Source organism: Crocodylus siamensis, chromosome 1 (assembly GCF_052110815.1).
Source record: "Crocodylus siamensis isolate JL-2025a chromosome 1, ASM5211081v1, whole genome shotgun sequence".
NCBI classification, from domain to species: domain Eukaryota; kingdom Metazoa; phylum Chordata; order Crocodylia; family Crocodylidae; genus Crocodylus; species Crocodylus siamensis.
Genome location: NC_143395.1, coordinates 37,454,862 through 37,476,084, shown reverse-complemented (window position 1 = coordinate 37,476,084; position 21,223 = coordinate 37,454,862). Strand labels below are relative to the sequence as shown.

Genomic DNA, 21,223 nt, shown 5'->3' with positions numbered 1-21,223 from the left:
CAGAACTAGAGGAGGGGTGACACTCTGGCAGGCAGTTAGAGCATCTCCCGGAAGGACCAAGCCTCCATGTCTGCCAGTACGTGGTCCTGTGGCACATGCCATGACACTTACCAAGGCAGGAGCAGGGGGTGGGGGAAGGGGTGTTTGGCTGCTGGGATTTCCTGGTAGCAAATTTTGCCCACAAACTGAAAATCTGTAGTGCATATCACATTTTAAACGTGCCAGGCATCTGGTGTGGCACCACAAAGCGGTTTGCAGAGCCATAAACCGCACGTGCCTGCACCTCTGGATCCAGCCTAGGAGTGAAAAATGCCAGAATCCAGGAAGTCCTTTCCTTATGACAGTATTTTGTAAAAGTAACACAGTAGCATGCAGATGGTCTAACAATGTTCAATGATATTAGGTATTGTACAGATGTTAAAAAAAAAAAAAAAGAGACAGCTCTGACCTGACTACCTCCCAGCCTAAGTAGACAAGGAAGTCAAAGGACAGAATGCAAACAGGGGGAAGAATTAGTGAAGCAATTTTCCAAAGGTTACACAAGTCAGTGGCAGAGCTAGCACTGGAATCTAGGTTTCCCAAGTCCCCATCTTGCATGGACTATTACCAGGTTTCTTCCTCCTCACTCCGCACCCACTGCCCCCAAAACACAAACACCAAGGCAGTGAAGGAGGAAAGGATTTCACAGGATTTATACCATCCCACAAAACACTCAGATTGTTGGAGAAAAAATGATTCCACAGTGTATTTAGGGGGAAATGGTGGAATCCAAGGACCCAGTGAAGAAATACTGGTCTCTCTGACTTAGTCAATTGTTCTTAATGGAAAGGAATGTGAATAATTAAAGCAAGCTCTGGGAGAAGGAGGAACCTGTCCAGTCAACTCCCTCCCATCAAACGTATCTATGGAATGCTCATGTTATTGCAGGGAGAGGTCTGATTTAGAAGGGAGAGGGATAGTTTTGGTAATAGAGTCCCAATGTGTTCTGATAATTTTAGATACACATTCACTTTTCTAAACACTCTTCTGAATAGCTTTGGATTTACTAATCTTAATTAAAGAGGAACTGTTTCATTTTATTTCTCATCAGCTCTCCTAAAACCTCTCCCAAACCAATATATTTCAGATGAGCTGAAACACACATTCCTACCTGTCACCTGCAAAATGTCAAGAAAACATTTTACTCTACCAAAATTACCATGCAAAATAAACTAAATATAGTTAGTAGAGTTAGTCACTTTCCATATCTTTCAAAACTCAATGAATCAACTGAACCAATATTTCTCAAGCTAGAAGATGGAATTACTAGTTTTACCCTGACATTAAACTACTCCTGATTTTTCCCATAACACCACCACTCATCATCTTTGAAAAGCCATCTAGAAGGCATCCAAATAACTGTGCTCTTTTTCAACTATTGTAAATGTGCATTTTAAAAGTGATTCTACCATTTGTTGCTTGAAATCTAATCATTGGGCCACATTTGACCTTAAATAACCTGGTACAGTTATTCATAAAGAGGTACAAGAAAAGGTGCAGTGGCTTATGGAAAGATCCTTTGTAACTTCACCTTTGCATTAATTCAACTTTTATCTTGCAGTGATATGATTTTTGAGTGCTTTTTGGCCTTCAGATATTAATCCTGATGTCCCAATCACAATCAGAAGACAGAGCAAGTGTATTTAGGGTTCCAAAGGCATCCTCTGCAGAAATACGATCTCTCCCCCTATCAAATACTATAAAATAGTATGATGCATAAATAGGATGTCCTTTAGGGTTAGTTTATGCTATCAGAGCTAGCAGGTCCTAATTCTAAGGAATATTAGCTGTGTTAAGGTTAGCTAATACTAGTGCTTAGTCACACATTCCAGCTTAACACCTTCTCTAATGTACACTGCTCAAATATGCTCAAATATAGAGGGTTGTTAAGCAGGGGTGTGGTTAGGGCTGAAAGGCTGCTCCACACCTGCCCTGCTCACTGGCTCTCTAGTCACAGTATAGGCAGGGGTGGAAGAGGAGAAGGATGGGCCTCCTTGTGCTGCTTGGATCCCCCCAAAATCACCCCACAGCCCCCAATTCACCCTCAACCTCCCTCTCCACCCTATGATTAGGACCTCTACCCCTGGATCACTCCCCTTCCTTCCCAACTCCGCTGCAACTGCTGCCCTGCCAACCAGATCACCCAGTGGGTGGGGCATCAGAAGCAGGCATGGAAAGGGTTCCCTTCCCTGCCTGGTCCCAAGCTCCCTGCTGCTCATGCCACCTCCTCCCACTGGGCTCTGCCTCTTTCTGACAGCTCCCTTCCCCCACCTTGACCACTTCTTCACTGCCTAGCAGCTCCTTACCTACCCTCCCCCTCCCCTTCACTTCACTTGCAAGGCCTGACAGAGGCTGGATCTGGTTGTGCAGGGACCCCAGGAGCAGGAAGATAAGGGAACCCCCCCTCCGCCACTAGCACAGCTCAAAGATGATCCTCACCCAAAATGGCATAACTTTAAGGTGCATAGTGGGTTTCCTTCTATTCCTGCTCCTGGGGCCCCTATACAATCAGATCCAAATGAGCCTTAATTTGTGATGATCTTTCAAGTTTTAAGTGCTCTTAACCTGATCTAATCATAATGTATAAGCTTACAAAGCCAAAAGCAACATCCTATACAACAGAAGAGGAATACTGAGGGGAAGTTTTCACTACTCTTCTGAGAGACAGGGGGATGGATTCAAATCAAAACTTACAAATCAGATCATAAGCTGAATACTGCCCAGTGTGTTCTTGTGAGCGGAAAGAAAGCCAGAATCATACTGTGTGCATAGGTGCATCACTGGCAAATCAAAATAAGTTATTTTCCCTACTTTATTTGCCACTAGTACAGCCTCACCCAGGCTACTCTGTCCAGTTTTTGGGGAAGGCACTTCAAGAAAAATATGAATAGATTAGAAACAGCCTAGCAAAGAGGAACATATATTACTGAAGAAGAAACTACTTCTTTCAATCTGATTAAATAATTCTAAGGGAGAATTTGATAACAGTCTCCAAAGATCCAAAGGGTGGTTCTATGGAAGACAGAAATAGGCTACTATCTGTGGCCTTCACAGACAAGACAAGGAGCAACAGTCTTATGTTGCAGCAAGGTAAATTTAGGGTATAGATTAGGAAGAACTTTCTTACTCCAAAGTTTAAGCAGTGAAACAAGCTACTCAAAGGTTGTGGAATCTCCTTTCTTAGACACAATTTTTTAAAACAAATTAGGCAGACACTTGACTAGAATGGCTTGGTCAGGAGGAATCATCTTGCCTCAGCCAGGGAGTTAGACTAGATAGCTTCCAGAACCTACTTCCACCCTACTATTCTATGATTCTATAAATTACCTTTTAGTCATAATCTAATTCAGAATGCTGAATTACTTCACTTAAATTAGTAATTTTAATCTAATTCTCCATTTTCTTACAAAAAGAAAAGTTGTCTCAATAGTTAGTAAAAAGTACTCTAAGTGATACCAACATATCTCTATACACAGTTTTTTAAATAATTATATATGCTAATAAATTCATACAGATCCTTACTTTTTCTCAACACCATAAATGTCATGGAAATATACAGCTGGAAGAAACTTCAAGAGATCTTTTAGCCCTTTCTCCTTTCCATATCAAAATTGAGAACTCAGACTACTATATTCTCTCATAACTGATTCAGTAAGCATAAGAGAAAAATAAGCTTTCCTCTTTTTCTGCTCACAATTGGTTTCGCAGCTGGGCACAAACTAGTTATTGAACCGAACTCAGTGAACCAACAGAAATGAAGAAAATACACTTTATATTATTTGACAATGTTATGGATGTTAAAAGCTGGTTTAGCATTTTTAAATGCTATTTCTAGCTGCTTGGCCAGTGACTTCCACCTATTCAGCAGTGCAACTTCCTTTCATAAGTCACTGACAAACCTGTGTCATTTATCTTATCTTAATTTATCTTAATTCAAGCTTTTAATTATTTTAATATGAAAATAGGTATGTTTATATAAAGAAAAATATTAATATTAAAAAAAAAATTCAGGCTGACAGAGTGACCTGTAAATAAGCAGAATTATTTGAGACAAAGTGGAACCAGGAAACTACCAGGATTACTTAAAGCAATAGGATGCCAGAAGGATTTCCAAGGGTAGCTTCTCACTATCCCACAGGGACAGCTTCCCCACTACATTATCCTTGACCCTGAAAAATACCAATTCTGGATCATTTTTCAAAGATACATAGCACTCCAACGTCTCATGGGGAGGAGGGGCAGAAAGAGGGAGGGGAGAAAAAGAGGAAGGGCAGGGGAGGAAAGGACACAAGCTCTTATCAGGACTAAATAACTAAATCTGTGAAAAAGATCCGTCTCCTGGCATTGTAAAACCCTGCTTCCACGTACCCAGTAGTAGAATTTACCTCGCAACAGCTGCACATGAACTTATCCCACTGCTTAACAACATTTTTCTAGCTTTTGGATAACCTGAGCTATAAAACTAATCAATGGGCTATGGTCGGTGCTCTGTCCAGTACTTTTCAACATCTTTATTAATGATTTGGATGTGGGGGTGAAGAGCTCACTGGCCAAGTTTGTGGATGACACCAAGTTATGGGGGAGTGGGGTGGTCACGCACGAAGATAAGATACAGCTACAGACAGACCTAGACAAGCTGGCAAGTTGGGCAAATCAGAATCTGATGAAGTTCAACGTCAAGAACTGAAGTGCTCCACCTCGGGACGTGTAACCCCCAACAAACCTACAGGCTTGGTGGCACCAAACTGACTAGCACCACAAATGAAAGGTAATAATAGACCACAGTATGAATATGAGCAATGTTGTAGCCAGTAGGGCCAATAATACTTTGGCATGTATCAATCAATGCATCTCCAGCAAAACCGAGGAGATTCTTCCACTCTACTTGACACTGGTAAAACCACAGCTGGAGTAATGCATCCAGTTCTGGGCACCACACTTTAACAAGGATGTGGACAAGCTTGAGAGAGTCCAATGAAGACCTAATCGTATGATCACTGTCTTAAAAGACAAGCCATATGAGGATAGGCTGAGAGATCTGGGACTCTTCAGCCTGTGGAAAAGAAGGCTGAGAAGGGACCTGGTAGCAGGTTACCACTACACTAAGGGAATACATCAAGGGCTCAGTAAGCCACTGTTCATCAGGGCACCCAAGGGGAAAACCAGGAGTAATGGCCACAAACACCTGGAAGATCGATTCAGGCTCAACTTTAGGAAAAGCTTCACAGTCAGGGTATCCAGACTGTGGAATACACTCCCTCCAGAAGTGATACAGTCACCAACCCTGGAAACCCAACATACAGATGACACACATCTATCCCTTCACAGACTATTCCATGTCCAAGTGCCAATTCCTAGCTTAACAAAAATGGAGACTTTCTACACATTAGAGAACTAAAAAAAGACTGTCTTACATACTCTACCACTGCTACTTTAAGAAAATGTATGACTGTATGAATCACAGTTTAAATTAATTTTAATGTCTAGGAAAGACAAGTTGGTGACATTTCCTAAGAAAATATAAATCAGAAAGTTTTTCTGTTTTTATCTTAAAGAACCATGACTGCTTGGAAGATGGTGCCCACTAACTTTAGGAACAACTGTTGCAAGAAGTCCAGTAGGGAAAATTTTAAAAAATATCACCATAAAACAGAACATAAGAAGGGCTATATTGGTCTATCTAACTCAGTATCCTGTCTCTAAGAGTGAAAGGAGTAGATACTTTAGAGAGAAAGCACTGAACCAGATATCTCTAAAGTGATCCCCTTTTCAATATCCTCCCTAGCATCCACCATCAGGGATGCCAGAAGAAACATCTTCAACTGCCCTAGTCAACAGCTACTAATAGATCCATCATCCATGAATCAGTCTAAGCCCTTTCTGAACCTGGCTAATATATATATCCCTGCTCTTGCAAGAGCAATATTATTCTTATTGTCAATAACTGAAAATGCATACTAGCAGGAAGCCTTTAAATTACTAAGACCATCATACTATTTCCCCAGCAGACATTCCTTGAGCAAGCCTCTTTCTGAGTCAGAATATGAATGTGCAATGCAATCTGTGCAAGGAAAAAAAAAAATCAATGAAGCACTGTGTTTTGCAGTATTTACAGATAGACAGACAAATGTGTGGGGAGAAGGAATTATACACTTAAAAAACCTGGCTGAGGTGTTGTTATACAGAAGCATTGAAACAGGAGAAAACAGGCATACTGCAGAGTATATCAGCAGTAAAATATGTCAACTCCTAAAGAATACTGGGAGTGGTAAAGTATTTGATTTGCTGCCTGACAAGGCAAGTAACATGAAAGCAGCATGGGAGACCATACTGCATAAATATTCACATATTACTGCAATAGGATTTGCATCCCATGTGCTAAACTTGTCTCTAAATAACATCATGAAGTTGGATACTCTGTAAAAGATCTACAGAAGAGCAAAAGAAGTCCTAAAACATGTAAAAGCTACTCATATTGTAGCTGCAGTCTTCACAAAGAAGCAGGAAGAAAAGAATGCAAAGAATAAAATAGTGACACTCAAAACTCTATAGTAAACTAGATGGGGTGGAGTGGTGATCTCATTTGAAAGTTTACTAAGAAACAATGAAGCTCTTTAAGATCCTTATTTATTACTGTTTCTTGAAGTACCCAGAAGTGCAAGGAACACTGTACTTGATGAGGATGCCTTCTGGGTTGTGCTGCAGAACTCCCTGAAGGTTCTAAAGCCAATTTCTTCAGCAAGCCCTGCATCTGAATCAGACTGTGCACTTTTGTCAGACATTGCTTACCAAATGGCCCAGATAAAAATCAACTGTTTTTGAGAATCTAAGTGTATCTACGCTCACAAGTACGGAAGAAAGAAAAGTGAAAAACTTTATTAACAGACAAGAAGAATTTTGTTGCCAATCAATTCATGCTGCTGCAAACCTCTTGAATCCAAGATTCAAAGGCAGAAATGTCAGTGATGATAGCACTGCTACTATTTGACTGGATTACAAAACATGCAACACACTTAGGACTCAATGTTGGAAAGGTATTTTCAAATGTTGCAGATTACAGAACATCTTCAGGTATTTGGTCCAGAAGTGTGGTCTGGAATTCTGCCAAGCATATCCATCCTGCAACATGGTGGCAAGGCCTCTACATGACACTGCCTCTGACTCCTCTTTCTTCTTGCCTGCTTCAGATTCCTCCATCTTCTGCAGCATGTGAAAGAAACTAGTCTATGTTTGGAAATGATCGCACCAAATTAAGAAATAAACTAACATGAGTAGAGAAGCTTGTCTCAATCCAGCCAAACCTTTAGTTTTCAGAAGTCCATGAAGATGATAAGAATGAAGGATCTTAGGCAGCAGAAACTGCTGATAGTGGTAGCTTATAAAATGAGACTGATTAAACAAAGTTTCATGTAGCAACTGATTACAGGCCTCTAAACACAGCCCAGCTGGAGTGGACATGACCTTGTCTCATTCCCAGCAGAGCACCTGGCAGCATCAGGCAGGAGAGGGGACATGGGAGGGGGTTGGATAGACAGCACAGAGAGGGAAGGGATGGAAAAATGGCTCTGAGCAGCAAGGGGAAGATAGGGGAAATGCTTGCCTTTCATAGGTCTTCAACAGGGTGGCAGAGCAGCAGCTAAGGGGTTGCCTGCCCCAGTGTGGGCCGGGACAGGGGAAGGAGGCACGGAACAGCTGTGCAACCCCTGCAACCGCACCCTCTTTTGCCAAATCCTGGATCCGTATCTGCAGCCGCCCCTGCAGTGCTGCACCCCCTCTTCACACAATCCTGGATCTGCCCCTGAAGACTTCTATTGTATCCCCTCACAGTCTTTTTTCCAAACTGAGAGTCCAAGCCTTTTCAGTCTCTCCTAGCATGGCAACAGTTTCACACCCCTGAACAATCATTGTGGTTGTCCTTCTCAGTACCTTTTCCAACTCGACTACATCTTTTTTAAATTGCAGAGACCACAACTACACATACTAATCCAGATGTGGGTGCATCAAAGATTTGTTTAATGGCATGGCAATGTTCCCCTTTTGGTTTAATTCCCTTCCCAAATGATACCCAACATTTTATTGGCCCTTTTTCATCATTGCTCCACATTGTTTTTAGAAGTGTCTGTATCAGCTCAATAGCTGCTTACAGACAAGGGAGGAAAAAAATCCCAGCACTTTACTTTTAGGTCAGCACACCCAGGTGCATGTGTTGTGCTTAGCATGGCAGAGGAATTGCATCAGTTTGAACTGGCTTTCAGCATCTGTATATAGTTTGCACACTTCAGCAGGGCTTTTTGGCGCTTTTATCTAATAGTTGATTGAATCAGCTATTAGATAAAAGCACCCAAAAGCCCCACTGAAGCATGCAAGCTATACACATGCTGCAAACCAGGTTAAACTGAAATGATTCCTTTTCCAGTAAAGCGCTGTTTTTGGGAGGGTCCCCCATATCTGTCAGCACACAATAACTCCAAGTTCTCTTTCCCCAAGTTGTAACAGCTAGCTTGGAACCCAGCATTGTGTACATCTAGTTGAGGTTAGTTTTCCCCATGTGCATTACCTTGTACTTCTCAACATGAAAGTTCATCTGCCACTGTTATTTCCACTTACTCAGCTAGGTGAGACCTTTCTGCAGCTTCTCTTCATCATCTTCGATTTGGCTACCTGGTATAATTCAGTAGCATCTGCAAACTGGATGTGCATAGTAAAATCTCTATTTGAAGATTGCTGATGAAAACACTGAATAAAATTGTGCCCAGAACAGATCCCCAAGGGACGCCACATTTGACCTCCCTCCATACTGACAAGCAGTCTTTTGGTTCTTTCACCCCACTTTTTGCTTCCTATCTTTTAACCATTCGTCAATCCAGGAAACAATCTTCCCCCCAATTCCGTGTAACACTACACAGTTTTTGTTTTGTTTTGTTTTTTAAAGCCTTTGGAGAAGAACCTTGTTGAATGCTTTTTGAAAGTCAAATATATTGACAGCTGGATCTCCCTTGTCTGGGTGTTTTTTAACACCCTCAGATAACTCTAGCAGAGAGGGGAGGCAGAATTTCCCTTTACAAAAACCATGCTGACTCTTCCCCAGGATATCAAAAAAGCCACTGTGTCCATTCTGACCATGGCCTGGTTCAGGCAACCATAGAGCTCTCTTGGAAACTTGCTGTGTAGATTTCCCTTTTTTAATTTTTAAAGTTGGCCTTGCTGCATAGATAAAATTAAAATTTGAAGAATAATTTGTTCTTTATGGCTGCATCCAGACAAGCGTGGACATGCAGTATGTGGCACCACAGACCCATCTGCAGTGGGACACACCACACATACAGGCATTTCCCACACTGCTACCTTACAGCACAGGGTTGTATTTTGACCCCTGATGAACCTGGGGTCAAAAAACCCCCAAAAAACATAGGCTAAAAAAAAGTGGGGTGACACATGGCAGCAGCACGCGCTGCCCAAAACCAGAGACTGACTGGCCAGAGTCACGCTCCAGCTTCTGGCCAGGCTACAGCTCCCCAAGGCCCCCAGGTAAGGCTTCTGGAGCCAGCACAGTTGCTGGCCCCTGCCTCCCCTACCCCACCCAAGGTAACTTGCCGCACAGCAGAGCACGCATGCCATGAGTGTTCCCTAGGAGATGTGCCACTGCTACTTGTCCCCAGAGAAACAAACATTCACGCTTATCAGGACACAGCCTTTGGGGCTGTTCTTATGAATTACAAGTTGTGTATTTTGAAAACTTTCACTTACAAAAAAGAATGTCTACAAAGCATGAATGAGGCAGTCAGATTGCAGCAGCTTTTTACCACAGCTGGAACCCAATATGGAAATTGTGCCAAGAATGATTGACAAGATATTCATTTTTTTAAAACTGCCTTTAAACAGCATCTATCATATTGTGCAGGGGGGGTTTATATTCTTTAATATTTGCACATTATTTAGTAATATTATGAAATCACTGTATGAGGAATCCCCAAATATCAGAATGCATGGAATATCTAGAGAACAAACATTTTTCAGGGATAAAATATATGTAAGCCATGCATCTGAAAAGCTGTGTTTATTCTGCCAACCTTTCACATTACATAGCATCTTGTATTACAACTAACCATGAACAAAAAACACTGCATATATGCTCTGCTCCAAAAGCAGACTGGGAACTAAACCAAAATATTTAGATTCCCTTCATTACGCTTTACCTTTCATTCAAGGGGATATTTATCTGCAGCAACCTGACCCCTTCTGCAGATTTTTTCCCAGTGCATGAGATGAGCTGAGTGCTGCATGGTGAAGGGAAGGAAGGATCTAGACTTTCACCAAATACCAGCCTATTTGTACAGGAAATGGAAAAGCAAACTCACAATCAGTGTTCTCTTAGGCATGGCTATTCACCATGTAGGTCAAAAGGGCTTGAGATTCCAGAGTATTTCTATTCCTTTATTCTCCTGTACACCTAGATCAGCAATTCTTAACCTGAGATGCTGTGAAAACCTTTGAAGAGTCCTGGGAGATGTTAGTAGGTAACTGAGGTACACAGAAACAAGCAGTTAAGCACAGACTCAGTTTGTCCCTACCTGGCCAGTCCTCCACCCCCACTGCCCATCCCCTCTGTGAAGTAGTAAGCACTATAATCAACAACAGGGGTGGGCAATTATTGTGGGTGGAGGGCCACTTACTGAGTTATGGCAAGCTGCTAAGGGCCACATGGGTAGCCCCGCACCTTGACAGGGGCCCCACCCCCTAGTCACTATCTTGTGACCGGAAGTCCCGCCCTCTAGCCCCTGACCTTTGCCACCAGAAGTCCCTTCCCTTGCCCCAAAAAGTACTCTGGTAAGAACCAGAAAAATATCAAATTATATTCTTAAAAAAAATCAACCATCTACAACATTAATTCATTTGATTTCAAAAAATATTTTTGTCCTGGTTTATACGTGTTTGTGTTGTGTAGATCATATAATAGCTTAAAATGAAGTCTTACTCTTGTATTTTGGGGAGGATCGGAGGGTATAAATTTGTGGGGGGCTGTGGGGTATGAGTATGTGGGGTGTGGGGGAGGGGGAAGGTGTGGGGCGTGTGGGCATAGGATGAGGGAGCATGTGGATATGTGGGGTGTGGGGGAGGGTCACTGGAGTGTGTGAGAGGCCTGCATGTATGGCAGTGTGAGGGAGGCTGTGGGTGCATGTGTATGGTGGGATGTGCATGTGGGACATGCCCTACGAAAACACACACACACACATTCTGTCCCTCCCTCATTGCATGGACACACACACACACACACACACACACACACTCACACCCTCCTGCTCCTGGCCCTGGGGTACCGGTGCAGGCCCCATGCTTCCGTGGTCTGGCCATGCAGCTGGGAGCCACATGATGCAGGAGCAGCCAGTGGGTGGGCAGGGAAGCACTGAAAGCAGTGGGGGGGGGGGGGAAGGAGTGACAGCGAGTGGGCGTGGACCACAACAGCATGGAGCCAGCACCAGTGAGGCCCAAAGTGGGGCAGCAGGGGCATGGGTCTGGGCCAGCAGGGATCTATGGAGTTGGGCTGGATTACACCAACAGGGAGAGTAGGGAGCCAGCCAGCTCCAGAGCCCCTGCTGGCCTGGTCCCTGCACTTCTACCACCCTGCTCTTGACCCCCACCGGCCCTGGCCCTGGGACACCTGCGTGGGCCCCACACACCCACCCAGCTGTAGCTGTGCTCTGCATGCCTGTTTGCTGCCACTGGGGCCACTTTCAACATTTCCCCGTCTACCTGCCAACCACTGTTGCGCCACACATCGCCCAGCTGCATGGCTGGACCAGAGGACTCAGCAGGAGCCAGCCCAGCCTATCCCTGAGGACTGGCGCAGTCCCCACAGCCCTCCCTTGCCTCCTCTCCCCTACCTCCACTCTTACTTGAATTTTCCTCTGGTACAGGGAGGCAGGAACAGCCCTAAGGTCCCAAGCCAGAAGACTCTGATAAGCAGAGGCTTCTAGGTAGGGAGGGGGGGCAGGCCAGGCTAGCCCAGCTGCTGGGTCCTACTGGCTCCCCTGGATCCTACTGCCCCTGTCTCCTGTCATCTTTGACAGGCAGTCAGTAGATAAACATTACTTTTCTAAATTTTTTAGGGGCCCTACAGGCCGGATAGAATGGCCTGGAAGGCTGGATCTGGCCCACAGCCTGTATTTTGCCCACCCCTGATCTATAAATAAGTAGCACCCACTTTCAGAAGCTAAATTCACAAAAAGTTATGGAGAAGTGCCTCAAGTCAAATGAGAGGCATCTTATTTCCAAAAAAAGGCTGAAAACCACAGTCCTAAGTGCTTAACTTGGGGTTCTGGATTCTACTTCAAGAACGAAGCATCTAAAAAAATTCCAAACTCCTTTTGTGGAACTACTCCATGGCAAACTGAGGCCAGGTCACCCATCTGTAATACAGGGATCTCTAACTCATAGGGTGTTTAAACATAAAATTCATTAAAGATTGTGAAATGCTATAAAAATTATAATGGTGACCATATAAAGTAGACAGATAATTGTACTATCAAAAAAACAAAAACACAAATAATTCTTGACATTAACTATTATCTTTAAATTAGGACAGTTTCTATGTTTTTTGAAGCAGAACCATCTTTTTTTTATACTTGTATAGCACCTAACACAAAGGGTTTGTAGTCCAGTACACAAAAAAGACATTAACAAAGGATTTCTTCAATTATTTTTTCTCTGGATAAACAAAGAACTATGAAAAGAAACTCACTAAGAAAAATCAGTAACTTTAGGTCTGTTTCTAGTGATGTCACTTCCAAACTTCCTCACCAAAAATTTGAAACAGGAGTGACATTCATAATTATGCTCTCTCGCTATACAGCAAGAGTTGCAGATACTTAAACATCTAGTAAAGTTTCCATTCTTGTGTCAGAATGTAGTCGCACACATCACACCACACATTTTAATCATAACACAGACCTCGGCAATATTTGATTATGAAGCCATGACAAAAAGCGTAGAGAAAGAAAAAGTTTGCCATAACAATGAGACATTAACTCAAACAACTCAAGATTGCTATGACAGAACATCTCTTGCTCTGAGAAACTTTCTGACTACCCAACATATCACTTACAACCTCTAAAAATAAAATCATACTTGGCTTTCAAAATAAAGAATGCAAGTTTATTTATGTTTACAATACCTGGAATTAACTTTGTTTTGTTTTGTTTTTTAAAACAAACATACAAGCAGAAAGCAAAATAAATGCTTGTGCCAGCCTTCCATTTAAGTTAATGGGAGTATTGGTTTATAAAGCAGGAATGAGTTATTCTTTGAATAAGTTGATTGATGATGTATGGAAATTTTCACTGGAGGAAAATTCTCATGAAACAAAATGATGAAAGTATTCACCAAGGATCCATCTCAAGTCCCACTGATTTTAAAGTATTTGTCTCTCAACTAAGGCAGTTACTCTGAACATTTGCAGCTCTTTGGAATGGGTTGCCTTTGGAAAACTAATTCTACTGTTTCTTGTCAGGAAAAATGGATTGTATGCAGTTGACCATCTTGGACATCACATAATTGTTAAATACTTTCATATTGTTTGTTCATTTTCTGGGGTGGAGAAGGGTTGCTATAAAGAATACAACTACAGCAAGAAAAAAAAACCTAATAATAGTAGAATGGTCACAGTGTTCTTCAACCTTCAAAAGGCTATATAAATACCATTTCAAATATTGAGATTCCAGTTTCCCACGGAAGCACAAATTTTGCTCTGAACTCTGACATTAGCAAGCTTCACCACCTTCACTTGCAGAGGAAAGGACAAAAATCATTAAGTAGGTTCCTTCCCTGCCCCCGCAACTTCTATATTCTTTTCTTGAAGTAGAAGCCTGCAACATTAACAGATTTCACTGACATCTTAAATAATTTTCCCCTGTGATTTGCAACAAGAGCAATATTACATAATACTATATTCAAAAATTAAACTTGAACATAATAAAAATGGTAAGAAATTGAGCATCAAAAGATATGTAAACTGCAAAGGTAAATATAAAAGATCAATTTTAACAGTGTTCCAGGTCAGAACTATACCAGATCATACTTTACACTTTATCAGCAACTTCCTTTTGGCTTCCTTCCCATCTCTCCATCTTTAAAATGGGACTAGCATTCAACCTGTTTTGTGAGGTATCTCTGGATGCATTATTTCAGTCATACAAGTACACAATTTAAAATGAATAGTAGTATCAGAAAGGGTTTAAAGTCTTCCAAAAAAGATTAGAGAAACAGGGGGTGTAGATTGTAGCCATGTTAGTCTAAGGACATAGGCAGACAAGGTTCTTTGGCTGAATAAGATATCTTTTATTAAACCAACTTGAATAACTGAAAATAGACATCAGTGATATCAGTAAAGTTTGTTGATCTTGCAGACTTCTACTTCTTGGATGAAAGAGCACACACCGGTTTCCACCCAGGAAGAGCACACACCAACTGCAGATGCTTCCTCAGCCTGACGAAGGGTTTTTAAAGCTAGCTAAGAATTTTTTTTCCCCCCAAGTATTCACGTTGGTCTAATAAAAAATATGAGATTCACCCAAAGAACCTTGTCTGCCTAGAGAAACCAAGGTATTTGACCTTGAACATGGAGTCCAGTAGTATGTATTCAGAGTTCAGGTCCAAGTAGCAAGTACTGCGAGGTACAATAAGTCACTGAAATTGATTTTTCAGAGATAAAGCTTCTATTCTCCACCACTTAAGTAGAACAATCTCTTTTGCTCTGGTTAAATGCTCGCCCTCGCATCTGACATTAGCTGTTTCATCAGAAAGAGTGAAGTTTAATGTGTGTGACATGAAACAATGCTATACAGTTATGCATTGCTTTCCAGAGTCTTGCTAATTCATGCATTTCAGAGGAAAAGTATGAATCAACTTTTTTTATCTGGGACTGAGGAAGTTAGCAAGACATTTTTTACCTCCCTGTCTGAAATCATCCACATTTTTTTCATTCAAAAATAAAACAAAACAAAAACAAAGAGCAAGTGCTTTGCTCATATATGCTAGAATTCAAAAACATTATTATGTCTGTGGACATGAACAAAATTAAAAGTCCTTCTTATATGAAAATGCACAATATATTTTATTTTGGATACAATTTAAGGGCAAAAAAACTCTATTCCTGGAAATAAAGCATTGGTTCTAACATACCAAGACCTGACTCTTCTTCGAAAAATGGATTTCCATAGTTTCATAGAAGCTAGGGTCAGGAGGGACCTGAACAGATCATCTAGCCTGACCCTTTGCCACTGGCAGGAATGAATGCTGGGTTCACAAGACCCCAGACAGGTGATCATCTAACCTCCTCCTGAATTTGCCCAAGGTAGGGGCAAGGACCACTTCCCTGGGATGTCGGTTCCAGATATTGGCCACCCTAACTGTAAAATATTGCCTTCTGATCTCTAACCTAAACCATCAGCTTATTACCATTGTTCCTCATCACCCTAGGTGGTGCTGGGGAGAAAAGGGCTCTACCTACTTGCTGTTGATCTTCCCTGATGAGTTTGTAGGTAACCACCAGGTCCCCCTCAGCCTCCTCTTGCTGAGGCTGAACAGATTCAGGTCCCTCAGTCTCTCCTCATAGGGCCTGTCCTGCTGCCCTGTCACCAAGCAGGTGGCCCTCCTCTGAACCCTCTCCAGGCTGGCCACATCCCTCTTGAAGTGAGGCATTACACAATCACACAAGGAAATAACAGAATACTGGATTCACAATCCATTATACAGAACTGATACAAATTAATTATTGCATTAATCTTCCCCTCATTGTAGACGGAGGATGCAACTAAACTCTTACAGTATTTCATTACCTTCTATTAGTGATTCTCAAGCTGCTCTCTAAGAACCACTAGTAGTCTTCCAGATATTTCATGGTAGTCTATGGAGAGTTTACTTCCCTCTATTTTTCTCTATCTAAATCATTTTTAGAAGCCAGTAGAATACAATGTATACTTTCCCAATACATTTTTTATATATAGGGTTAGCTTCCACAAGGGAGTTGTATGAATGCGAGTAGAAATATCTACCATACACCTGGAACTATTTTTGTTAACCTAAAAACAGCAGAAAAATATATATTTGGCGATTTTAGTAACGACACATTTGAGAATTTCTGTGTACCTACTCAGGTATGTTTTTTCTATAGTCTGACTCCACATACACATCTATAAAATTTCTCTTTTTAAAAGAGGGAGATGGGGAAAACTCAGCAATTATCTATGTATTCTTTTTAAAGAGAACATGGGACAATCTCTACTAGCTCTACCAGTAGGATCTTATGTTACTGCCCAGCCTGAATATAGAACGAAAGCACTTAAATTTTCATTCACAACTTCACATGAGCTCCTGTGGCAGCTCTTCCACAGGAAAGTTCAATTCATTAGGACCCAAGCACAATGAGAAGTGGCACAAGTACTTCAGGAAATAGGCATATAAGTGGCATTTTTACTAATGCTCTCAACTAAAAAGGGCTTAAGATGAGTTATGGCATTGTGCATAGTCATAACCTGAAAATCTTAGCTGGATACTTTTTTTTTTACAAAATCCAAATTTTTCTAATGAAGTAGAAATTAAAGATAATGGAATGTAAACTATCTTCCCACACATGTCAAGATGCAGCCAAATATGAATTACCAATTATTTCATATGTATAGCACTCTCAATTTTCTAAAACTGGAAAAAAATATTTGTGGAGCTGGAACTGAAATATATAGCAACAACAAATAATAAAAAAAAAAAAAAAAAAAAAATCAGAAAACTCTAATGTTATTTTAAAATGTTGGGGGGGCAGTTACTACTACAAACTAGAAGTTACAAATTAAGAAGTTTGGAATATGGAAATATGTAGATGAAACAGTAAAAGAACCTCAACTCTTCCCTAATCTTATCACATGGTAAAACTTCCGCGCATCATGGACCCCAGTCTAAGCTAACCATTTAAAATACTGGACCAAATCTTAACCTGGTTTAAATTGGACTTTCCTTCATTGGCATTAATGGAGCTACATCAGTTCAGACCAGCTGAGGATGTGGCCTCTACCAATGAATATACATGTCAGCTCCCCAAGTCAGGGGGTGTCTGCTCAGTTTCACAGATGCTCCATTTCTCCAGTTTCCACTCTCCCAAGAGAAACTACAAGTGTACAAATGTTCAGAAAAATAACCTGAGAACAACTAGGATTAAATCACTCCCAGGAGAGTTTCTCCTGGAAGAACAAATGCCTGTACATGTTCTCTTCTGAGAAGAGACAAAGCAAAATCCTCTACCATCCCTGGGTGCTTTTTTCCCCTCTGCCCATCACCTCAGGAAACAGCATGTCACTTGCTGGGCTCTAAGGAGCAGACCATACCCCCTTCACAATCCTACGTTGTGCTACAGGGAGATACTGGCGAACTCTGAGGAGTCTGGGTAGCTAATCGAGGCTGCCCTGTGCACTGCTGCCATTCTCCAAGCAGACTGAAGAAGTTTACAGAGCACACGTGTGCACAGGCACCTCCTGGCAGTGTAGCATCAGCAACACAAGCTCTCTGCCCCTCAGGGTCTTAGCAAGCAAATCTCTGTTCAGGTGCCTCCAGTTAAGCTTTTCTACCAAGAGAACAAAGCCAAGAGAATTTTCCCAGGTCATCTGAACTCTGCACACAGTTACTCCACGTTACAAACCCAGTAATTGTAAACGGAGGTGAGCCAGGTTGGTTATCTGAAGAGTGCTAATAGAGAGCCTGCTTAAAGGAGCTGAATAAATTATGTTGGGCTTTGTGTACATACATCAAAAGCAGCATGTCTGTATCTTCTTACAGAGAAAGGCATGTGTTGCAGTGTTGCTATAGCCTGAATTAAAATGTTTCCATCCCAATTCAATCTTCAGAACTACTTAAATTTCAAGCCCGTGTGTACAGAAACACTGTCATTCATCAGATGAACACAGGTAAACACTTCCTGGATTACCAAGGCTAAAATGATGACAAGATGCATTAAGCATATCTGAAGTCAGACAGGCAGTAAAGATCAAACAGATCACCCTGGCAAAAAGGGGATTCTTCTTCTGTTGAGCAAAATAGCTGAATGGTCATAACCCCCATGTAAATATAACTGAGTTCAACTGCCATTGCAGGGGGGGACTTAACACCTTCCACGTTCAAAACCTCTCTCCCTCTCATATGTATTAAAAGGAAAAAAAGGAGAAAAAAAACCAAAACACTTCATTGATTTAACTGCCTGTTGCAAGGCTGGTGCTCAACAAGGCTGTATAGAGATATGAAGTACCCCCAAATGTTTTGTTTAATAAGCACTCCCAGAAGACACATTCTGAGAGTGAGAGGGGCTGCAGCCATTGGAAGTACATGCCTCACACACACACCTCCATACATACACACACACACACACACACACACTTGTATATGTATACACACATGCACGTGTGTACATTTTCCCAAATTCCCAAACGTGGTGTACTCAGTTGGAGCCCGTCCATACTTTTTCCCTACATGTGGCCACAGACCACTCCACCCACTGGCACACTGGAGATGTGAAGGGAGTGCATGAGTGTGCACGTGAACCCCCTGAAAGCGCCAGCTGCGAAACCAGAAACACACTTCTGGTTTTGCCACTGGCTGAGCGATCAGCCGCTGGGGGACCCCCACCCCTCAGCAGCAATCTAGTGCCACCCCAGACTCGGCAGGTACCTGTCGCCCATGCACTGGCAGCTCACCCTCTCCTCCCCGCCGCCAGAGGCAGGTAAGACACAGGTGTAAACGACATGGGGGTAAATTGAAGCGGTGTTTTCAAAAACCCACTGCATCAATTCACGGCCCCCGTTTCATCTATGCACTACTCATATATACGCATATATACACACACATACACGTGTATATAAAACAAACGTGTGTATGCGTGTCTATACACACACGTATACATACACATGCACAGACACACACATTCGTACATTTTATACGTGTAAAAAGTCTCCCAAGAAGTTTGACCGTGGCTGTTCGTGGAAGCAACTGCAGGCCGAGCACAAGTACCTCAGAGCTGGAAGCCGAAGGAAGGGTCCGGAGAGCGAGGGCGGCGCAGGGCAGAGCCCGGAGCAGCGCGGAGTCCCGCGGTCGCTGGTCCCGGGCGCCGCCACGAAGCCGCCCCGCCCCGCCCCCCGACCGCGCTGGCGCCCAGCCGGACCCGACTCCAGCCCGTGTTTCCGCCACACGTTTGCTCTGCACGTCCGCCCCCCGCCTTTCTCCCCTCACCCCGAGCAAGCGACACGCCCCGAGCCCGGGGGATGCTGCCAGGCTCAAGCAGGCTGGCTCACAACCCAGGAGGGGGCCCAGCGCCAGCCGGGGGAGAAGCCTCGGGCGGGCTCGGGGCACCTGGCAGCAGCGCCGCCTTCGCCCGGTACCTGCGGGCGATGCTGGCGCGGGGCCCGGCGGCCCCCCGCTCCTCCGGCCCCTACGCTTCTTCGCCCCTCCGGCGCGGCGCGGCGCGGCTGGCCGAGGATTGGCGCCGAAGCCCGTCACTCTCCCGTCGCCCGCGGTGGGCCGGGCCGGCCCGGGCCCTTCCCGCAGTCCAGCCCCGCGCCCCGGCCCCGCCGGCCACGTGTCATGCGGGCCCGCAGCGAGACACCCGCCAGCCCGGCTTTTGTTTCTCGAGCTCCGAAGAAAGGGGCGGCAGCAAGCGGGACGGGACGGCAGCGGGATGCGGGACTGCCGACCCGCTTTGGCTGCAGCCCGGCGGGGGGAGGTCCCGGTTGTTCTTACCGCTCCGTTAGGGTCGGCCCCTCCCCGTGTTTGGGGTCAAGAAGGAATTTCCCCCCATGTCAGACTGGGGGGTGCAGAGCCCCCCACTGTAGCAGAGCCCATGGTTCTCTCTCCTGATACCATTTCACAGCAGGACCCCGTGGGCTTTACCTGTGGCAGGTTAGGGCAGAGGTGCTCAACCTCCAGCCCAGGGGCCACGTGTGACTGGCAGAGCCATCGCATCTGGCCTGTAGGGCTCCCCACGAGTCGGGGAATTTGGTGGGGAAGGAGTGGTGGCCATTCATGAGGCCAGCCTCGCCCCTGCCAAATTCCCAAACCTGGTGCTGGCAGTTGGACACAGCCCATGCTCTTTCCCTCCATGAGGCTGGGCCCTGCTGGGGCCCTTTTCCCCTCACAGAGCTGACTACACCCCCATTTCCCATAGGTCCAGGTTGGGAACTGGGCCATGCTTCCTCCCAACCCTCCCCCGCATGGGACTGGGCTTAGGGCAGGTTGCCTGCCACCCCCATCCACGTGACCAGAGGGTGATCCCCACACCAGCCCCAGGTGCTGGATCAGAACTGGCCCACAGTCGGACCAGGCACTGCCAATTCAGCCTGCTGGGGAAAAAAGTTGAGGACTACTGGGTTCAGGTATTAGGTTTTTTTGTGTTGTGATAGGGTCTTATGTAACATTTACATTATGGAGTGTACAGGATGGCTTGGATATGGATGATCCTGTCTCAGGAAGGGAGTTGGACTAAATCGGGGTTCCCAAACTGTGATACACATGCCCCTGGGCGTATGCTAGACATCTTGGGGGGGATGCGGCAGAAATTGTGTAAAAGTGGATTTACTTTTCATGATAATAATTGGCATTTAAACAGTTAAAATAGAAAACATACATTGGTAGAGGTATGCAGGCAGCCGGTAAATCTGGAAGGGGGTAGCAATCAGAAAAAGTTGGGGAACCTCTGGACTAGATGACCCCTACAGGTCCCTTCCAGCTCTGCTGCTCTAGGATTATACAAAGACATTCTTCAAGGCTGTGAAATAAGAGCGTCCTTACCAGGATCAGCTAACAGCCCGCAGCATGGCAGAACAGAGGAGGGGTTGATTGGTGGAACATCAAGACCAGTAACAAGAGAGGGTCGTTAACACTTATGGAATGAAGAGTTTATAAAGGCTCAAGTAGATGATGATGAGCCAGTAGGCTTCCTCAGCACTGCCTGACTGGAAATGCTGCTGCCACTGCTAGCCAGTTAGTTTTAAATTTTGGGTGGAGCAAGAATAAAAGGAGGCTGCAAGTATACCAGTACACCCCACCCTGGATTCACCCCCATGCGGGCCCTGCCTAAAATTTTGACCTGGAGCCCACTGTGCACAAGCTGGCTTTGCCTGAGAAAGACAGGTTGCCCCATAGGAATTAGAAATGC

General features: G+C 43.9%; 1 protein-coding gene across 3 annotated transcripts in view; it reads right to left on the bottom strand.

The window, feature by feature from the left end:
- ARHGEF10 (Rho guanine nucleotide exchange factor 10) overlaps window positions 1-19,587 on the bottom strand; it is a 197,132-nt gene extending 177,545 nt beyond the window's left edge. The window contains exon 1 of one of the 3 annotated variants that reach the window (XM_090033304.1): window positions 19,452-19,587. The gene's annotated coding sequence lies outside the window, so the exon portion shown is untranslated. The other 2 variants (XM_090033312.1, XM_090033322.1) reach the window with 2 other exon arrangements.
- Window positions 19,588-21,223: the final 1,636 nt, after the last annotated feature.